Source organism: Bidens hawaiensis, unplaced genomic scaffold, assembly GCF_021521415.1.
Source record: "Bidens hawaiensis isolate Kalapana, Puna unplaced genomic scaffold, B.hawaiensis_p1.1 tig00005359_1, whole genome shotgun sequence".
NCBI lineage: Eukaryota > Viridiplantae > Streptophyta > Magnoliopsida > Asterales > Asteraceae > Bidens > Bidens hawaiensis.
In genome coordinates, this window is record NW_027491341.1 from 62,461 (window position 1) to 82,319 (window position 19,859).

Genomic DNA, 19,859 nt, shown 5'->3' on the forward strand with positions numbered 1-19,859 from the left:
CTCTTTAAACTATAAACTTTTGGATTTCTACACACGTGCGGAAATCCACAAGCTTTTTAAGAATCTATAAACTTTGGAAATCTATGAACATGGGGAAAACCCATCAACTTATGGAGATCTAAGAACATTGGAAATCAATGAGTATGGGAAATTCTATGAACATTGACATCATGGGAATGGGAATCATATTCATATCATCATAGTCATTGTGTCAACATGGAAATCTAGAGATCAAAGCATCATGAGTTGAATTGGACGCGAGAGTCTATTCTACTCTCGGTAGAACTCGCGACCATGAGTGGCATTCTATTCTCGGTGGCACTCGTAACTCATGGGATTTCATACTAGTCTCGGTGAAATCCATAACTCTTGAGGACCTATACTAGTCTCGGTAGGGACCAAGGGAACCCAGGATTCTTTGGGGAGTCTATCCTACTCTCGGTAGAACCTAGCTGAGTCCTGGATGACAAGAACGAGGTAGTCTTGGTTTAAGTCTTGCGTGGGATCAATCAAGTCTTGTGTGATCATTGAGTTTCATCTTCATTCATCATCATCATCATTTATTCACCATCATCTTGGATACTAGTAAACAGTGGGATCTTGGTGTTGGTTTATCTAGTAAACTTAGCATGCTCAAATCTATATGTCCTTATTTATGCTTAACTGCTATGTGCTACATGTACCGTTGGGAGACCACAAATCTTTGAGTAATCTTATCACAAACGACTCTAATGGGAGAATAATAAGCCCGCTGAGAGTCCAGGAGAACATTTCATGTTTTACTTACTACAAAAACCTCTTTGGGAAAACCAAGAGACCCTTTTCTTACAAACCATCTTAAAACCGGGTATTATATCCAAACATAGTAGTATAAGTTGTAGGAGTGGTGGGTTAGCCGCAGGTACACCCTATATATAAACCCTTACAACCTATACTAGTATGTTTGTGTATAAACTCTTTTTCTTTAAACCTATGAATTCACTCATCTACTTTATGTAGTTGACAGTTTGTTACATGTTTTCAGGAAATAATGCAGCAAGAAATCCCTAGCAAGTTTAGAGGCCTTAGAGAGATGAAGGCTAGTCTAGGAGTTGTTTGGAAACTTGATATTTTGTATTAAAACAATTTGTTTCATGTTACCTGGATGGTGTAATATTTGACATTTTGGTTATGTTTATGCATTTAGACTTTTATACTATTGTGCTCAACAATCACGACTTAGTCGCCGCGCCTCGATTATTCCGCCATCACGATCGGGGTGTGACACTTGACTAAGTTCATAAAGTTCGCTTGGAATCACAATCAGCATATAACATGCATAGCTTGCCCGAAACAAGAATTTCTTGTTAAAAGCTAGCTATAACAACACATAATCATCTCAAGACTTCAAGCTTGCTCGGGAAATGAGTACCATAGTGTACTCTACCCGGAAAGTGTAAACACTTCAAAGCATGCCCGAAAATCATAAAGTTAGTCAAAAATGACTAAGCTTACTCGGAAAGGTTGAAAATTATCAAACCTTACCCAAAACAACATATTCACACATAATCAACTGTTTTGTACTCGGAAAGGTTGTAGTTCATTAAACCTTACCCGAAACAACATATTCACACATAATCAACTGTTTTGTACTCGGAAAGGTTGTAGTTCATTAAACCTTACCCGAAAATACATATTCAAACACTTTGTGCCTGGAAAGGTTATAAGGCATCAAACCTTACCCGAACATACATATTCAACCTATTTTAGGCAAAATGCAACACTTTTTGACTTAAACCACTTTGTCAAAATATATTTTTCTTTTCAAATCATAGTTTAAGAGTAAATGGTTCATTTAGAGATCAAATTTAAGTTATAATTCTCTTCAAAACATTTTCTTCCATTTTCTGAAAAGATCTCAAGAATGGGATCATATTGACTAAGTAGCTATCTTAATACTTCATTCTCAGCATTATTATGACAACATAGATAGGTTAACAGCAGGTATAAACTTATCATGAATTTTATCTCTTGGTGATATGATTTAGGTTCATTTAAAGCTTAATGCATTAATGGTCAACACTGTGCTATGATGCCTCATATCTCTTCTCAAAGCTTATTTGGCTTTCCCCAGATCACCCCAATTTGACTGCTACCTCCTGTATTTGGTCAAAAATAGTTTTTTGTATGACAGAACTTATTGTATTTTTGTATTTTTAGATTCAAACATATATAGAGGTTGAACGTTGGACTTACAGTTAGCAACATGCCTTTCATTCAAGATGAGACAGATTTTGCCAACATCTTTGTAGTTCTTGTTGTAACCCTCTTGTTTGATAAAATATTTAAAACACTCATCAACTTTTGGTTGATTTATTCATTCTTCCCCTTGTTTTTGATATTTTCTCAAATTTTCTTAAAGCATGTTCTTTTCCATATTTAAAGATGTTTAATTTTTGGTTGACCAAATAACAACAGGCTCGTGTATGACTGGGTAATCACTTTTTTGCCATATCATTCGGAGAGATTTATCTTGAGACATGCAAAGACAACTATGCATCTCCATATAAAGATTAGCATATTCATTATGTTTATATCACCTTAGATTTTACATCATCATGGGAAAGCAACCATACATGTTATTGACTATACTAAGGTCTTTTTAGCCTATTAATTCCATATGATCAGCTAAGTAGTCAATTTACTATCATTTCCCAAAAAAACACAGTTTAATATTCAATCACCCCAATATCTCTTCATTGTCAGGTTAATGGCTATCCTGTTTGACCAAAAGTGGTCAACAGGACCAAACATACATGTGAATATATGTCCTTTCAAAGTCAGAGCTATTGACATAGTTTTAAGTTAAGGAATAAGAAACAAGTCATAATTGCCCCAAAATGCATTCAGTTTTCAGGTCAATGGCTATCCTTTGAATCTGAGAGATTTAAGGACCAAACATACACAAGTGCATGTCCTTCCAACTGGGCAAATGACATAGTTTTCAGCAAAAACAACTACTTGAGACTTCTCTTTAAAAATCCTTCTTTTAAGCTTCTTAAAAGCTTGAACTGAATAATCTTATCATATCTCTACACCATTAATCACTTTGCTCATGTTTTGACCAAAATAAAGTATTTATGCAAAATTCATTATAAAATTCATTGAATCACTTAATTTTGACATAAAACACATTTTGATATAAACAGTTGCATCACACAATCAAATCTTAATCATTCTTAACATCATCAAGAAAACAGACTGTACTAACATTCAATGTCTATCCTATCTTAACAACATCAGAAGATCAGATAAAGAACATATTCAAGTAACCATAAACATGTGATTACTCATGACATCAGAAAAGCATTCAATTTCACCCAAATAGATCAAACTACTTATCATAACATCAGATCAGTTAACTTGATAGTCAATAATTATCATCAATTTCAAACAAATTGCACAGATAGTTACTTAATCACCTATCAATTAACTTCAAATCAGTGACATATTCAAAACATATTCAATCATTATTCAGTTGAAACATATTCAAAACATATTCAATCAACATTCATTTAAAACATATTCAAAACATATTCAATCAACATTTAGTTAAAACATATTCAAAACATATTCAATCAACATTTAGTTAAAAAATATTCAAAACATATTCAATCAACATTTATAAGGTGTAACCTCTGTCAAAATAACCAGTTAGCACAGAGAGACACACAACCAGGCACACATCCTTAATCAGATTTCATCAGAGTTGATCATTCCCAGGGCTTTCAGAAGAAAGTTGAATCTGGTTCTATCAAGTGGTTTGGTGAATAGGTCAGCCAAATTGTCACTTGTATCAAGCCTTTGCATTTCAATCAAACCTTTTTCACTGCAGTCTCTGATGAAATGATGTCTGATTTCAATGTGCTTAGTTTTGGAATGTTGAACTGGATTTTTAACAGTAAAATATGCAGCATTATTGTCAATAAGAATATGGGTGTTCAAGAAATTCAAACCATAGTCCAGCATCTGATTTTGAATCCATAGAACTTATGCACAACAGGCAGATGCAGCAACATATTCAGCTTCTGCAGTAGAGATTGAAACTGTAGTCTGCTTTTTATATTGCCATGACACTAGCCTTTCACCCAAAAATTGACATCCTCCGAAGGTTGACTTTCTGCTCATGTTGCAGCCATCATAGTCACTATCTGTATATGCAATCAGATTAAAAGCTTGGTTCTTTGGATACCAAATCCCTAAGTCCGGTCTTCCCTTCAAATAGCTGAATATTCTTTTAACAACATTCATGTGGGAGACTTTTGGACTTGATTGGAATCTTGCACACACACATACAACAAACATGATATCTGGTCTTGTTGCAGTCAAATACATCAGAGATCCAATTTTGGCTCTATATTCATGTTCATCTATAGGCTCCCCCTTTTCATCTGCAATCATCTTTTTCTTTGGTGTCCATTGGAGTTGAAGCAGTCTTGTACTCATTGTCAGGTCGGGCTTAGAATAGGATCTTAATCAATCATGTCATAACTCACACAAAATTAATCGTGTTGACAAGAGAGTTAATGACGGGTTACTAAGTTTAGAAAGATGACCGTTTGTTAAAGGCGGAATCAATAACAAACATACGGTTGCAATGAATATTCAAAATACGAGGACACACGAAGGATTCACTCAAAAGATTTCCATTTATATAACGTTAATCATACAAAAGGATCATCGATTTAGAGTTTAGGAGGAATCCTAGGACAGCCGTCACACACACAATATTCTCTTAATTAATGTGGCGGTCTTATCCACTCGTATATTCTGTCTATTTCGTGTCACTGGCGGCGTGCCCTAATTATTCTATTTATAGCCCTGCCAACCTAAGAAAGGCTGTCATTCCTTCTAGAAACCCTATCCGATAGTATATACTCAATTTACATATTCAAAAATATACTAAGTGTAAAACAAGTCTTCCGGGTAAGCTTTTCATTAAACTTCAGTCTCCGAGTACCAGTCTACTCGGCCTTCCTTCAGACTTGGTAAACATAGAAGTGTACTCGGAATCAGTTTCCGGGTAGACTTTACTTAGAGAATATTTTACCAAGTAAAATATTCACCGAGTAGACTTCAATCTTCTTGGACTTATCAAACTTTGCTCGACAAATCCTCACGAGCAACCTTGTTCTTCTATGATCCTGTTCGGCTCTTTGTTAGTTGAATAACTTATTTGATAAGGCGTACTCGGGAGTACATACCTTACTCGAGCAGAACCTTACTCGATATAACTTAGAGATATTCCATCAACTCATCAAGTATACTCGGACCATAATTATTAAATAATACCTTGCCCGGTCTTCCAATTACTTGGCTTCTTGGACTTGGTTGACCATACCTTACTCGGAAGAGTAAAATACTTGGTCTTGAAGAACAACCCTGCTTGAAAAAGTGAACCTTACTCGGATATGCCAAATAGATGAACCTTACTCGGAAATCACCAAAATGCATACCTTGCTCGGATATCCACTTAAGAAGATTCTTTGAAGTAAACCGTGCCCGGAAGGCAAAATCTCGTACTCGGCTAAGTAAAAGCTTACTCGAAGGTCCAAGGTGTACCCGGAATCAATACTTAGCAGTTTCTGAAGAGGTTGAGAAGATTCCAATCTTCAATATTCTTCAATTAGGTCAAATCTTCTCATTTGGGTCAAACTTTTGACCCAACACTCATGATAGTTGAACTTGTTCAAGATGTCCTGCACATATTTGCTTTGATGAATGAAAATCCCCTCAGCCTTCTGCTGAACTTGAAATCCTAGAAAGAAGTTCATTTCTCCCATAGAACTCATGTTGTATTTGGACTTCATTACCCCTTCAAACTCCATACACATTTGTTCATTTGTAGAACCAAAGATGATGTCATCCACATACACTTGTACTAGAAGCAAGTCTGATCCCTTTCTTTTGTAGAAGAGTGTCTTGTCAATGGCTCCTCTTTTGAATCCATTTTCAAGAAGATGATTTGACAGCTCATCATACCATGCTCTAGGAGCCTGATGCAATCTATAAAGGGCTTTGTTTAACTTATACACCCTGTTTGGATACATTGGATCCTCAAAACCTGGAGGTTGAGCAACATACACTTCTTCATCAATCTTTCCATTTAGAAATGAAGACTTAACATCAAGCTAGAACACTTTAATGTTCTTTGAGGCAGCATATGCAAGAAAAATCTTGATAGCTTCAAGTCTTGCAACTGGTGCAAAAACTTCCTCAAAGTCTTTTCCTTCTTCTTGAAGACATCCCAGTGCTACAAGTCTAGCTTTATTCTTAATCACTAAACCCCTTTCATCCCTTTTGTTTCTGAACACCCATTTGGTTCCAATTGCATTTCTGTCAAATGGCTTATCAACAAGATCCCACACATGCAGATCTCTAAATTGTGCCAATTCCTCTTGCATTGCTTCCACCCAACTATTATCTTTTAATGCTTGTGCTATGTTCTTTGGTTCTATTTGGGATAGAAAACAAGAGTAAAGACAAATGTTTGCAATTTCGGAATGACTTCTTGTAACTCTTTCATGCAAATTACCAATGATGTTTTCAGAAGGATGATTCTTTTCCACATAAGGAGTTTGAACAATCATATCTGTAGACATAGTTGTGTCAAGATTTGACTCATTAAGTTCTGGTTCTTCAATGATCAAATCAGTCTCTGCATCATGAAATTCTGGTGCTTCATCATTATGTTGTCTTGAAGTAGATGCACCATTATTTTCTAAGTTCAATCTTTGAAATAGATCTTGAAATCTTGCTGTAGATGCAGCTTCTTCTCCACTTGCTTGGTTGCTTGTGTCACCCTCATTCTGAACTTGATCATTTTGTGCATCTTGATTGTCTTGATTGTTCTCAGTATGATTATGTTCAACATTGTGATTGTTTTCTTGATTAGGTTCACCAATATCACATGAGGAGTTCTTCACAAAAGTATATTCCTTTTCCTTTTCAGCAACTTTCTTCCATATTTCTTCCAAGTCCAATGACTTCTTCTTTTTCTCTTCAATTTCACTGGTCTTGTAGAAAGATTCATCAAAGTCTTCAGGATAAATCTTGAAAGACCTTATTAACTTCTCATGATCAAACAACCATGCTGCACCTTCAACTGTATTGAATTGATTCTCATTAAAAATGATGTCAGAAGATTCTATAACACTCAAGTGATCTTTTACATAGACTCTGTAGGATTTTGAGTGTGTAGAATATCCAAAAAAGAAACAATCCAGGGACTTTGTTTGAATCTTGCTCAAATAGTCTCTTGTGTTCAGTAGGAAACATTTGCATCCAAAGGGCTTGAAAAACTTAATGTAAGGCTTTCTGTTGTGAAATATTTCATATGGAGTTTTGTTAAGCCTTTTGTTGACAAGTATCCTATTTTGAACATAGCAGGCTGTATTTATAGCTTCAGCCCAAAAAGTGACAGGCAGATTAGCATCTGCTAACATGGTTCTTGCAGCTTCAATAAGTGTTCTGTTTCTTCTTTCTGCTACACCATTTTGTTCAGGAGTTCTAGGAGCTGAGAATTGTTGTTGTATTCCTTTTGCTTCACAGAATTCTTGCATAACTCCATTCTTGAACTCAGTGCCATTGTCACTTCTCATCATCTTGACTGTCTTTTTCAACTTGTTCTCAATCATTGTTACACAACCTTTAATCAACTTTGCAGTCTCATCCTTGGTACTTAGGAAATAAACCCAAGTGTGTCTTGAATAGTCATCAATGATCACCAGACAATATCTTTTCTTCCAAATACTTGGTACACTCACTGGACCAAAGAGATCCATGTGAAGTAATTCAAGTACTTGATCAATTGAGTTGATGAGTTTTGACTTATGAGTAGATTTGTGTTGTTTTCCCTTTTGACATGAATCACAATGATCTTCCAACTTGAATTCTCTTGTAGGTAAACCTATGACATGCTCACCTTTGACAAGTCTATTCATGTTCTTCAAGTTCACATGACACAGTTTGTAGGTTCCTGGACGGATCGTACACGGGATGTCGCTAACAACGCAGGTGCGGAATCCCTGCGTAGGTAGATACGAGTGTAGAGTATGTAGAGATCGAACACACAAGCAATAAACCAAACACGTTATATTGATAACAAACACGTGACCCGAGGTCACTATTACAGACAATGACACGTAACACACTAAGTGAACAGCTGAAACGAAAACCCTAAACGACCAACACTAACTGTTTCGGCTGAAACAGTATATAAACATGACAACTTCGCCATAGGCGAAGTTGTCAATAACTTCGCTGATTCAACAAGTTCGCCAGAGCGAACTTGTTGACAACTTCGTGTGTTACAAATATAAACATAATCAAAACATAATTGCATTACAGACTCGATTACAAATGCTAGACTATGAACTACTGACACACATGTACCAACAGACTCCCCCTTGGCAGTAGCTTCATATCTTGATCTTCAAATCTTGAGTCTTGTAATCTTGCATCTCTACGCATGCGCCCCTTCTCTAACACATACCGACACCACCCGTTGATATTTCCTAGCTTGATCCTTCCAAGCAGGAATGTAGAAGATCTTCTTCTCGTTGAGCACTTTCAGATCAGCCTGCGATAGATTAACAAGATGCATCGGGTCGTAAACCCGAAGTACTTCTTGTTCATCCTCATCTTCCATTACCGCCTCAGCTGTCTCACAATCCACGTACCACCATTTTAGATCTTTGAGCACGTCCTTGGGCATGAACTTCATCGGTACTTCTTTAAGGCACCGGATCGGTTTGTATTTCATGACCATCCAAGGTTTTCCATCAACTCTCAGACCTCTATCCTTGTCTTCGACAAGTTTCCCCTTTTGTGGTTTCAGTAGCTCAAACTTTTTCTCTTTAACGCACTCTTTCCACACGATCTTCGCAATGATTCTAGCCATGTTGTCTTCACTTCTGTTTATCAATCCCAATCTGGCTAAATCTTTTACTACACATTCTGGCAGTGTGTTTAGAGATCTCAACTTTCTCTGGAAGTACTGAATGCCATCGTATCTCTTGATCACGAAGAGCCGCAGCTGCTCGTCGTATAACCAGCAGATAATACCTTTCTTGGCTTCCGCGTATCCCTTAATATTGTAACTTTTTCTGAACATCTTAGGGACCGCCGGCTTCTTCGTCTTTACGAACCAGTGGGCACAACCCTCCTTCCATTTCGGTTGTTCCTCCCACTCAGCATCTTCCTTCGCGTTCTCATCACCCAACTCTGGTCTCTCAACCTCCGGAATCTCGTGTTCCACGGAGTCATCAACAATCTCCCCTTCCTCTAACACGTTTTCAACCGTAATCTGCTCTCCAATCCTCTCGATCTCATCAACAGGCAGCACATCATCTTCAATCATAAACTCATCATCCTCCTCATCCAACTCTTTCAATGCGTCGATAACATCTTCAACATCAGCATCATCATCAACCGCTACCACGTCGTCACCAGCTGCATTTGTAGACTCCCCCTCAGCTGTGGAAGCCCCAAGAGCCTGAGAGGTTCTTGGCAGCTCACCACCTGCACCGTCCGGTGCATTGGGATCATCGTCATGATCTTCTCTCCGTTTCGTCCTCAACTCATCTCCCCTACAAGTCTTCTCCCCCCTGAGATGCCAAGAATGCCTTGAAGGCATCTATTACTTTTCCGTGTTCAACCAGGAGGGCTGCTTGTAGTCGATTGGATTCCACTAGGCTTTGAATGGTCTTTGTCTGATCAGCAACAATCCGCTCTAGTGATGTAATCCTCTCGGAATCTGAAGTAGGCGTTGGAGTTGGTGGGACATCAGCAGCAGAAGTGACCGCAGGTGGTACACTTGGTAACCCTGCAGTAGTAGTGATGGTCGACTCAACAAATCGTGCAACTACCACCGGTGGATTAAGCGGTTGGGGTGGTAGAGACACAATTGCTGGGGCCGACGTCTCGACAGCAGTAACCTGTGCTGTGGAAGGAATAAGAGACATACCAGACAAGGCAGGTGGAGCAAAACGTACCAGCCTCGAAGATTCTCCAGCTCCGGAACCCATACCTGTCCGTTCTCTTCGTGAACGTCTGAGCACAATCTGCACTGCCTCCTCTTCATCAACTTCGTCCTCATCGTCGTCTACAGTTCTCGGCCTCTTTCCCGTAGTTCTCTCCCGAGACACCATAAGTCGTCTCGCTTCAGCAAACGTTTCATCTAGATCGGAGTCAGCTACCGAAGTAACTGCTCTAGTAACATCCATAAACTGAGGACCCGAGACATCCATATCAAACAAACCATGTCCGCCAAAGGCAGCATCAAGATCAACGTCTTCAGCAGTAGACACAGCAGGAGATACCGCAGCTGGCACAGCAGCAGAGGCAACAGTAGATACAACAGGCGCAGCTGATACAGCATGTGGTGCTGCCGCCTGATGTGGTTGCGGGTCTCTGAACTCGTCCCCTCCTGCAGGAACATACTCCGGATTGATGAGATACCCGAATAATGGAGTATGCCTGGGACGCAGCTCAGGCTTGCTACGAGTGCTCGAAGTGCGGCACTGAGCAAAGATACGTTTCGTCACGCATTCGACGTATCTAATCGGGCGTCTCTGCGGTAGCGACGGAGCGACATGATTCAAAATCATCTGTAAGAAACGAGGATACATAGTGAATCGCTATCGCGCCACAGCCTTTCTCTGACGATCGATCTCGTAGAATATCAGCTGACTAAAAGAATATCGGCGGTTGTAAGTCAGCGCTATCATGGCTGACTGCATCGTCGCGCCCATCCCATCTGTTCCTGCCTTCCTGCTGGACATGCATACAATCAATACATGCATCAGGAAGCTCCATTGATCCAGCAAAAACCCTTTCCTCCTCTGCGAGTCCCCCAGCGGACCCGAATAACCCATCCTCAAATAAGCTCCATCACGGAAAGGAGCTACGAACTCCGTTGGGTCATCTCTTGTTTCTTCACCGAACTGCAGAGCCAACCGTATATCTTCCGAGGAAAACTGTATGTCATGACCATTTACGGTTGCTCGCATCACCGGAGGCTCAGGCCTGCAATCATAGTACACTGTCTGCCAAAAGTCTTCAATGTTAGGCAGAGAAATGGGCAGTGTATTTGTGATCGCATGAAAGACTCTTGATCGCTGGAGAAACGTGATAATCTCCCTGTAGTCTTCTACGCCTCGTGCGTCTGGATCTAAAGTGATGTACTGGTTATGGGCTGGAAAGAATTGTCGTTGATCATCACCGTCGTCACCACCAGCACCTCCAACAGCAGCCATATCTGCACAAAACAAAACAAGTTAGAGAACAGTTAAGCAACTCACAAGTTCGCTTTGTACCACGTGCGAAGTTGTGATTAAACCTGTACAGGCGAACTTATAGGTGAGGCGAAGTTGGGAACAACTTCGCTTTATCTGTAAGTTCGTCTAAAAACTGTTAAGTAAATTGGTATAGGCGAAGTTGATGATAACTTCGCCTTATCACAACATCGCCTTAGGCGAACTTGAGTTCAAGGCGAAGTTACGGATAACTTCGCCACAGGCGAAATTAAGCTTCAGGAGAAGTTGCAGATAACTTCGCCTTAACCATAACTTCACCTGAATCTGAAACGGCGACTGTTCAGATTCAATCGGCCAAGATCCGATGTTTTCGCACAAATTTGACGATTTAGGAGTGACGAACAACACATAATAATGGTGTTAAGACGTAAAGCTCGTCCATGAACACGTAATACACGGTTGAAAAACAAGGTTTTGAAGGTTCGACGACCCGAGGTCTTGAACCGGGTAAAACTATAACGAACGAGTATGTTTGGGAATGATATTGACAACACATACCGTCAATGAACACAAGAATCTGGAAACAAAGATCGAAATCGAAAAGTAAACAAGATCGCCGGAATAACCGTTTTTGTTTTTGATTATAAGTTCGCCGGAATTGTGAAAATAATGGTACTGTTCCAGTTTTAAAGTCCTTATATAGGGCAGATTCTGTTCAGGCGAAGTTACGCTTAACTTCGCCTAGGCGAAGTTAAGCACAACTTCGCCGAATTCAACAACTTCGCCCGAAATTTTAAAATCAACCCTTTAAGTTTGAAGAATATTGCAGTTAACATTAGAAGCTTCCAAAAAGAGTTAAACAAAAAATGATCATGTCCAAGTAACCAGTTTTACAATAACACAACTACGAAAATAGAAAAACTTATAAAAATTTAACGAAATAAGGGATCAAATTTCAGTCTAGTCAGGGACCACTACGTGTTTAGAAAAGATCCTAACAGGAATCATACTAACTACGTGACTGTCACTTGGATCCGTGTTTAGCTGTATTATGACATAGAGAAACAGGTTGTAGGCATGTAAATAACTTAAATGGTTTTCATCGTTTCTGTGATACGGATTAAGGTTCAGTTGAGCTCAAAATTTTAAGTAGGCAACAACTCAAAGATAATGAAGCCTTCTATCTATTCTCAAAGCGTATTTGGCTATACCCAAGTCACCCCGAATTAACTTCGACCCATAGTGTCTGATTAACTTGTAGATACTCGTTGTCTGCTTCCCGTTCTTTTCTTACTCCTTGATTGTGACTATGACTCATAAGTACTGAAAATATACACATTTTTTTTTTTTTTTTTTTTACCATACATACTTATAGACTTCGGAGTACTAAACCACTGCAAGTCCCGAATCTGGATCACTGCAGTGTCTTGAAATGCTTCCTTTACGGGAATCAGAACACTCACGGGCTCGTGTATGACTGGGTAGTCGCTTTTCTGCCTATCATTCGGAAAGATATGTATGAAGACATACAAAACTCTTAAGGAGTTTCCACGTAAATTCGAGTAGTTTAAGTTAGTATCACATACACTTTTACGCACCATAAAAATTACCATGACATACAATGACTGTTCTAAAGCCTTTTAAGCCTAATAACTTCACTAGTTAAGCACACACAATCAGTATATATATCATTTTCCAAGGTTGGATCAATTTTCTGTTAAACACAGCAAAGAACTTCTTACGAAGTATTAGACTTGAAAAGTAATTTCATTTCCCAATAAAATTTTGATTTCAATCGCCCCGATCACGTCAAAGTCGTCAGGTAAACGGCAATCCTGAAGATCCAATGGATCAACTGGACCGACCACATACAAGTATGTGTCCTTCTTACTAAGAATGACCGACTAATTTTTAGCAACTGAAGAACACACGTCATAACTGCCCCGGTCACTTTCAGTCTTCCGGTTAATGGCTAACCTCATTCTCTAAGTCGAAACGAGGACCAAAACATATCCGAGGATATGTCCATCAAACTGAGGTAACCGACTAATTTTAAGCAATAATGACACAATTTTTTTTTTTTTTTTTTTTTTTTTTTTTTTTTTTTTTCAAATAAACACAAAGGCATGGTTACTCGGGATTGATCATCCCGTTCAGCTCAATTAGGTTTTGAAATCTGGATTTATCAAACGCTTTTGTAAACAAGTCAGCAAAATTTTCAAGTGTATCAACTTTTTCGATCTTGATCAGTTTCTTCTCAGCACAATCCCGTATGAAGTGATGACGAATGTCAATATGCTTAGTTTTACTGTGCTTCACGGGATTGTTAATTACTGAGATGGCGGCAGTGTTATCAATTAAAATAGGAGTGAGTAAGAAATTCAGACCATAGTCGCGTAATTGTTGCTGAATCCACAAAACCTGAGAGCAGCAGTTGGATGCTACCATGTATTCAGCTTCGCATGTTGAAATTGCAACTGATGTCTGTTTCTTGCACTGCCAGGAAACTAATCTTCCTCCAAGAAACTGACAGCCTCCTGTTGTTGACTTCCGACTCTGATTGCATCCCCCATAATCAGAATCTGTATATGCCACCAGTTCAACGTCTCCTCCCTTTGGGTACCACAACCCTAGTTTCGGCTTGCCTCTGAGATACCGCAAAATCCTCTTCACACCTTTCATGTGAGATTCCTTTGGGTTTGCCTGAAAACGAGCACAAAGACAAACATCAAACATTATATCAGGCCTAGAAGCAGTTAAATACATTAAAGAACCTATTATCGCCCGATACAGAGTTGGGTCCACATCTGCGTCACCATCTGATTCAGCACCCAATTTGTGATTGACGCAGATTGGAGTATCATATGGAGAACTGTCCTCCATCTTGAATCTTTTCAGCACATCATGAACGTACTTCGTTTGATGAATGAACATCCCGTCCTTCTTCTGATCAACCTGCAATCCTAGAAAGAAAGTTAGTTCACCCATAGCACTCATCTCGAATCGTTTCTTCATGACAGCCTCAAAATCCTGACACATGGATACTCTTGATGCAGCAAAAATGATATCATCCACGTAGACTTGAACCAGTAGGAAGTCACATCCTTCTCTCTTCACAAACAACGTACTGTCAATCAATCCCCTTTCAAAACCATTTTCCAGCAAGTAGTCCGATAACGTTGAATACCAGGCACGAGGTGCCTGATGTAACCCATATAACGCCTTGCTCAACCTGTATACGTGATCAGGAAAGTCTGGGTCAGGAAAACCCGGAGGTTGCTCAACATACACCACCTCATCAACTTTCCCGTTTAGAAACGCGCTCTTCACATCCAACTGAAATACCTTCATCTTTTTAAATGCAGCAAACGCCAAAAACAATCGAATCGCTTCTAACCGGGCGACAGGGGCGAACACCTCATTGTAATCAATACCCTCTTGCTGATTAAAACCTTTAACAACCAGCCTCGCCTTATTTCTTACGATAATCCCCTTATCATCTCTCTTACACTTGAACACCCATTTTGTGCCTATAGCATGCACATTCTTTGGTTTTTCAACCAAAGTCCAAACTTCCATTTTCTTGAACTGAGCCAACTCTTCTTGCATGGCTTCGACCCACGAGCTGTCCTTTAAAGCCATTTGATAGTTCTTTGGTTCAATTTGGCTTATAAAGCAGGAGTACAAACATTCGTTCATTATACCCGTTTCTTTAATGCTTGTATAAACACATGTGTGCTCATTCAAGCTACTTCTGGTTTGAACACTGGAGGACACATCACCTATAACGTTCTCCAATGGGTGATCTTTGTGAATTCTCGTGGTCGGAACAGCACCGACATGTAAATTGTCTTCCAAGTTTGAAGAGATCTCATCTATGATTGTTTCAGGTTGAGAGTGAAAAGGATTAATAAATTCTTCTTCAGTTGAGGCCGCAGGGGTATCGATAGGGTTTGATGTGGAAGGTTGAGATTTCTCAAACATCTGATGTTGCAATAGATTCTCTTCCTCATCAAGTATCATCTTCGTCACAGCTCTTTCGTCTTCTTCAGAAATTTGCAAATCAGGTACGTTAAACGACCTAAAAAGTTTAACATAGTCGAAAAGCTCAGCAGGTCCATTGCTTGGTTTTGGCGGTTGGTAACTAGTAATGTCGGTGTTACAAACCACCTCCACCTTGCAAGTCGACGTATTGAAGACCCGTCTGTTGGGAGTCCCAACAACATAACCGACTAGGATTCCCTCATCGGCTACTTCACCAAATTTCGAATTAGTCTTCAAAATCGAACAAGGAGACCCAAATGGTTCAAGACCGCACAAGTTGGGCTTCCTTCCGTGCATAAGCTCGTAACAAGTTTTTCCAAGTCTCTTAACGGTTAACACCCTATTCAGAACATAGCAGGCTGTAGCAACTGCTTCAGCCCAGAACATCACAGGAAGCTTCGAGTCTGCCAGCATAGTTCTGGCTCCTTCAATTAACGTTCGGTTCTTCCTTTCAGCCACTCCATTCTGTTGTGGAGTATACGGAGCGCTGTATTGATGTTCAATTCCCTTCTGAAGACAGAAGATTTCCATTTCAAAGTTCTTGAACTCTGTCCCATTGTCGCTTCTGATGTATTTAACTGATTTACTCATGACGTTCTCAACTTTTGTAATTAGATTCTTCACCATCTGAGTTGTCTCGTCTTTTGTTTTCAGAAAATATACCCACGAGTATCGCGAGTAGTCATCAGTTATCACCAAGCAGTAAGAAGTACCACCTAGACTTTTTACATTCACTGGACCGAAGAGATCCATATGAAGTAGTTCTAGAGTACCGGCAATAGAATTAATCTTCTTGGTGAGATGGGATTTCTTGTGTTGCTTTCCCTTCTTGCATGCTATACATTTGTCATCAAAGTTAAAACTTTTTAAGGGAACGCCCAACACAAGCCCATTCTTGACAATGAAGTTCATCTTCCGAAGATGAATATGTCCCATTCTCCTGTGCCATAATTCTGATTCTGATTCGCTTGCTTTTGTCATTAAACAGGATTCTCCAGTGGCCATTTCAGTAGACCTCATATCCATCACATATGTATTCGTTTCACGTGGAGCTTTCATTACTATCCATTCGTCTGGTATTTGAAAACCAGGCTTCAATACGATCGCTTCATTCTTCGTGAAATGGACAGTGTAATCTTTATCACAAATCTGCGACACACTCAGCAGATTGTGCTTTAATTCCTCCACAAAGTTTACATTCTCAAGTGTCATTCTCCCATTCGACACAGTTCCTCTACCGGTAATCCTTCCTCCGCTCTCACCAGCAAAACTAACTCTTGCTCCCTGAACAGGTTTTAAGTCTTGCAACAAGTGTTTGTTGCCTGTCATGTGCCGGGAACAGCCGCTATCTACAATCCAAAGATTGTTGGCAGCCCTGTTCAACTGTTCCTGCACAATAAAACAAAGAGTTAGAATCTTGGGACCCAAGACCAATTGGTCTTGGATCGATACGTCCCGTACCCTGGCTTTCTCAAGTTAGCATCAGGATAATTTCTGTAAGTCCTGTTAGGGAATCTCCTTGCAGATTGAGTGTAATGCTTTCCAAACCTATGAGAGTTGAAAGTATTATATCTTGTGGTTTGGTTGAAAAACTGAGGTTTGTTTTTATAAAAACTTGAATTAATTACATTTTTGCACTTTGAAAAGTTTTCATTTTTAGCAGTAACAAAATGACGCTTATCCTCAGTTGTATTTGGCCTCACACCTCTAAATCTCGGCTTCAGAGGGCAGTCTGCAACTAAATGCCCTAATTTGTTACATCTAAAGCAACACCGACTCTCCATTTTCTTGTCAAATGTTGGTTTGGATGTAGAGGCAGTGTTACCATCCGTATGTCTCACATAAGGTGGGACGTACGGATTGAGTGGAGAACTCTTTTTAGAAATTTTATTTTTATCTCCACCGTTGGGTAACCCTACTTTCTCTTTTGTCTGACCAGATTCGGACAACTTATCCGAATCCGATGAGACTGGACTCGAAACAGAAATATTCACACTAGAAACAGGCGAACTCGTTTCGCCACAGCTAACACTTGGTTCTACCCTTGTAATCTTGATTGGAGTTGTCTGAGTAACCTCGAAATCAACAGATTTCTGAACACTCGGATTATAGGTATAGTTGTGGTTAAAGGGTGGTGGAACTTCGTGATATCCGATTCCTCCCCTCTTTGCAGAGGTACCTTGATCACTCAAGAGGTGATCAAGGATGGCCGAGGAATTCCTGAACTGCTCAAGTTTGCGGTTCAGTTCCACCACCTTCACCTGGTGGTCAGCAATCTGTTTATCCCGATCAGCAATCAATTTTGTTTTTTCTTCTAAAACTTCATAACTAAGATCAATTATTTCAATTTTCTCAGCAAGTTTAGTTTTTAAGCTTTGAATGTCTTTTTCACATGCTTTTATTTTAATTTTATAACTGTTTTCTCTTGATTTAGTAAAATGGTGATCTTCTTTAATAGTTTTAAAATCAGCATCTAAACGGACGTACTGATCAGTTATCGTAGTGAGTTGCTCAGACAAATTCTCACAACTAGTACAAATATTCTTAGTACTTACCTCGGAGCGATTATCCTTGTCATCTGCCATGAAAGCGGTTTCTTCTTCATTAGCTTTCTCATTTCCATCAACCTTCTCACATTCTTCAACTTCAGACTCAGCCATGTTCGCTTGCTCACCAGAACCACTTGAATGCGGGTTCCAGTTGTACTCACCGGCTTCTCTGGTCAACATGGCGTTAATCTCTCTGTTAACTCCAGAGTGTTGTGTAGGCCGACCTTGTCCTCGTTCAACCCTCTCATTTCTGCATTCCTTGGCAAAGTGCCCGTACTGTTGACAATTATAGCACCTTACCTTGGATTTGTCGAACACGGGCCTACCACCAACAAACTTTCTCCCAGTTTTGTTCATAAACCGTTTTACACGCCTCACAATCATTGCCATTTGCCATTGCAAATCCATCTCCTCCAGATCATCAGCATCGATCTGGTCGTAGTCCTCATCCAGTACAGCAGGGTCCACAATCTTCCCCTGGATGTAGTTTTCGTAGGAAGCAATAAATGATGCATAGACTGCAAACTGCTCTTCAGCAGATTTTACACTCATAGGCATCTTGGAATAATTATTGCTTGAGGCATTTGCAGAAAAACCACTTGAGGATGCTTGAGGCTTTGAAGTACTTGATCCTCCAGCAACGAAACAGACATCACCGTTCATGTTCACAGAAACGTTTCCTTCATGAGAAGAGTCAGGACCTGACTCCCCTTTCGAGTAAAAAGCAGCAGATTCAGGCCTCGAACTTGAGCCTGAGTTAACCTTTGCACCATACATACCAGGGTCTTGTATCTGATCTGTTGGTGTTTCTTTTCGAACCATATTAAGCTCATAAGTTCTGAGCTTGTTTACTGCTGTTTCCAGATCATAATTTGGAAAGTCTCTGTCTTCCCTCATAAGAACGGTGTACATTTCCCACTTCGGTGGGAGAGCATCGAGAAGCTTTTCAACAATCTCTTCTTCTCGATAGGCAATCGAATAATTGCTAAGCTCTGTCATTAGATGATAGTATCTGGTGATAATATCATCCAGTGATTCGTTCTTCAAATATTTGAAGACGGAGAACTGGGTCTTTAAAGAGTTTGATCTTTGATGCACGGATACCCACATTCCCCTCGAATCTATTTTCAAGAGCATCCCAAAGCTCTCTCGCAGAAGTGTACTTTCTGAAAGTGTGGAGAACCTCTTGAGGAAGTGCCATTGTTATAGCTGCATGGGCCTTGCTCTCAGCTTCATACATTTTCTTTTCTTCGTCCTCCATTTTGCTGTACTTCTTAACCACGTCACGGCCTTCGTATTGCATAGTTGGAGGGATATATCCATCCTGGATGCACACCCACATTTTGGCATCCTGGTATTTAATGTATTGGATGAATCTGTCCTTCCATGCCACGAAGTCAGTTCCTTTCATCAACCTCGGGGCCTTAGTGGCTGACCCCGCTTCTACTTCCATCTTGACCAAATCGGAGATGTTAATTGACGACATCCTTGCGAAAACCTGAAAAACCTGAAAATAAAAAAAATATTAAAACAGCTCAGTAGGCGAAGTTAAGAATAACTTCGCTTGAAAGTTAACTTCGCTGAAAAGAGAACTTCGCTGGGTCTTAAATTCGCTTGACTTGGCGAAGTTAAAAATAACTTCGCTTAGAATGAGCGAACTTAGGAGGTAAGCGAACTTGGGTGGAAAGCGAAGTTGCGGATAACTTCGCTAAGGCGAACTTATGAGGTAAGCGAAGTTGTGGTTAACTTCGCTAATCCTTATATCTTCGCCGAAACCCTAATTCCAGTGACGGCAACTTCGCCTGAAGAATGGTAACTTCGCCCGAAGAACGGTAACTTCGCCCGATGAACAAGGAAACTGTTCAGATCTGATTTCGTCAATCCAGCAGTTTCCGATCAATGCAATGGCTTGAAAATGACTGTCAAGCACGAGCAAAACACAATCCCAACAAAAACACGTCCCGCGAAT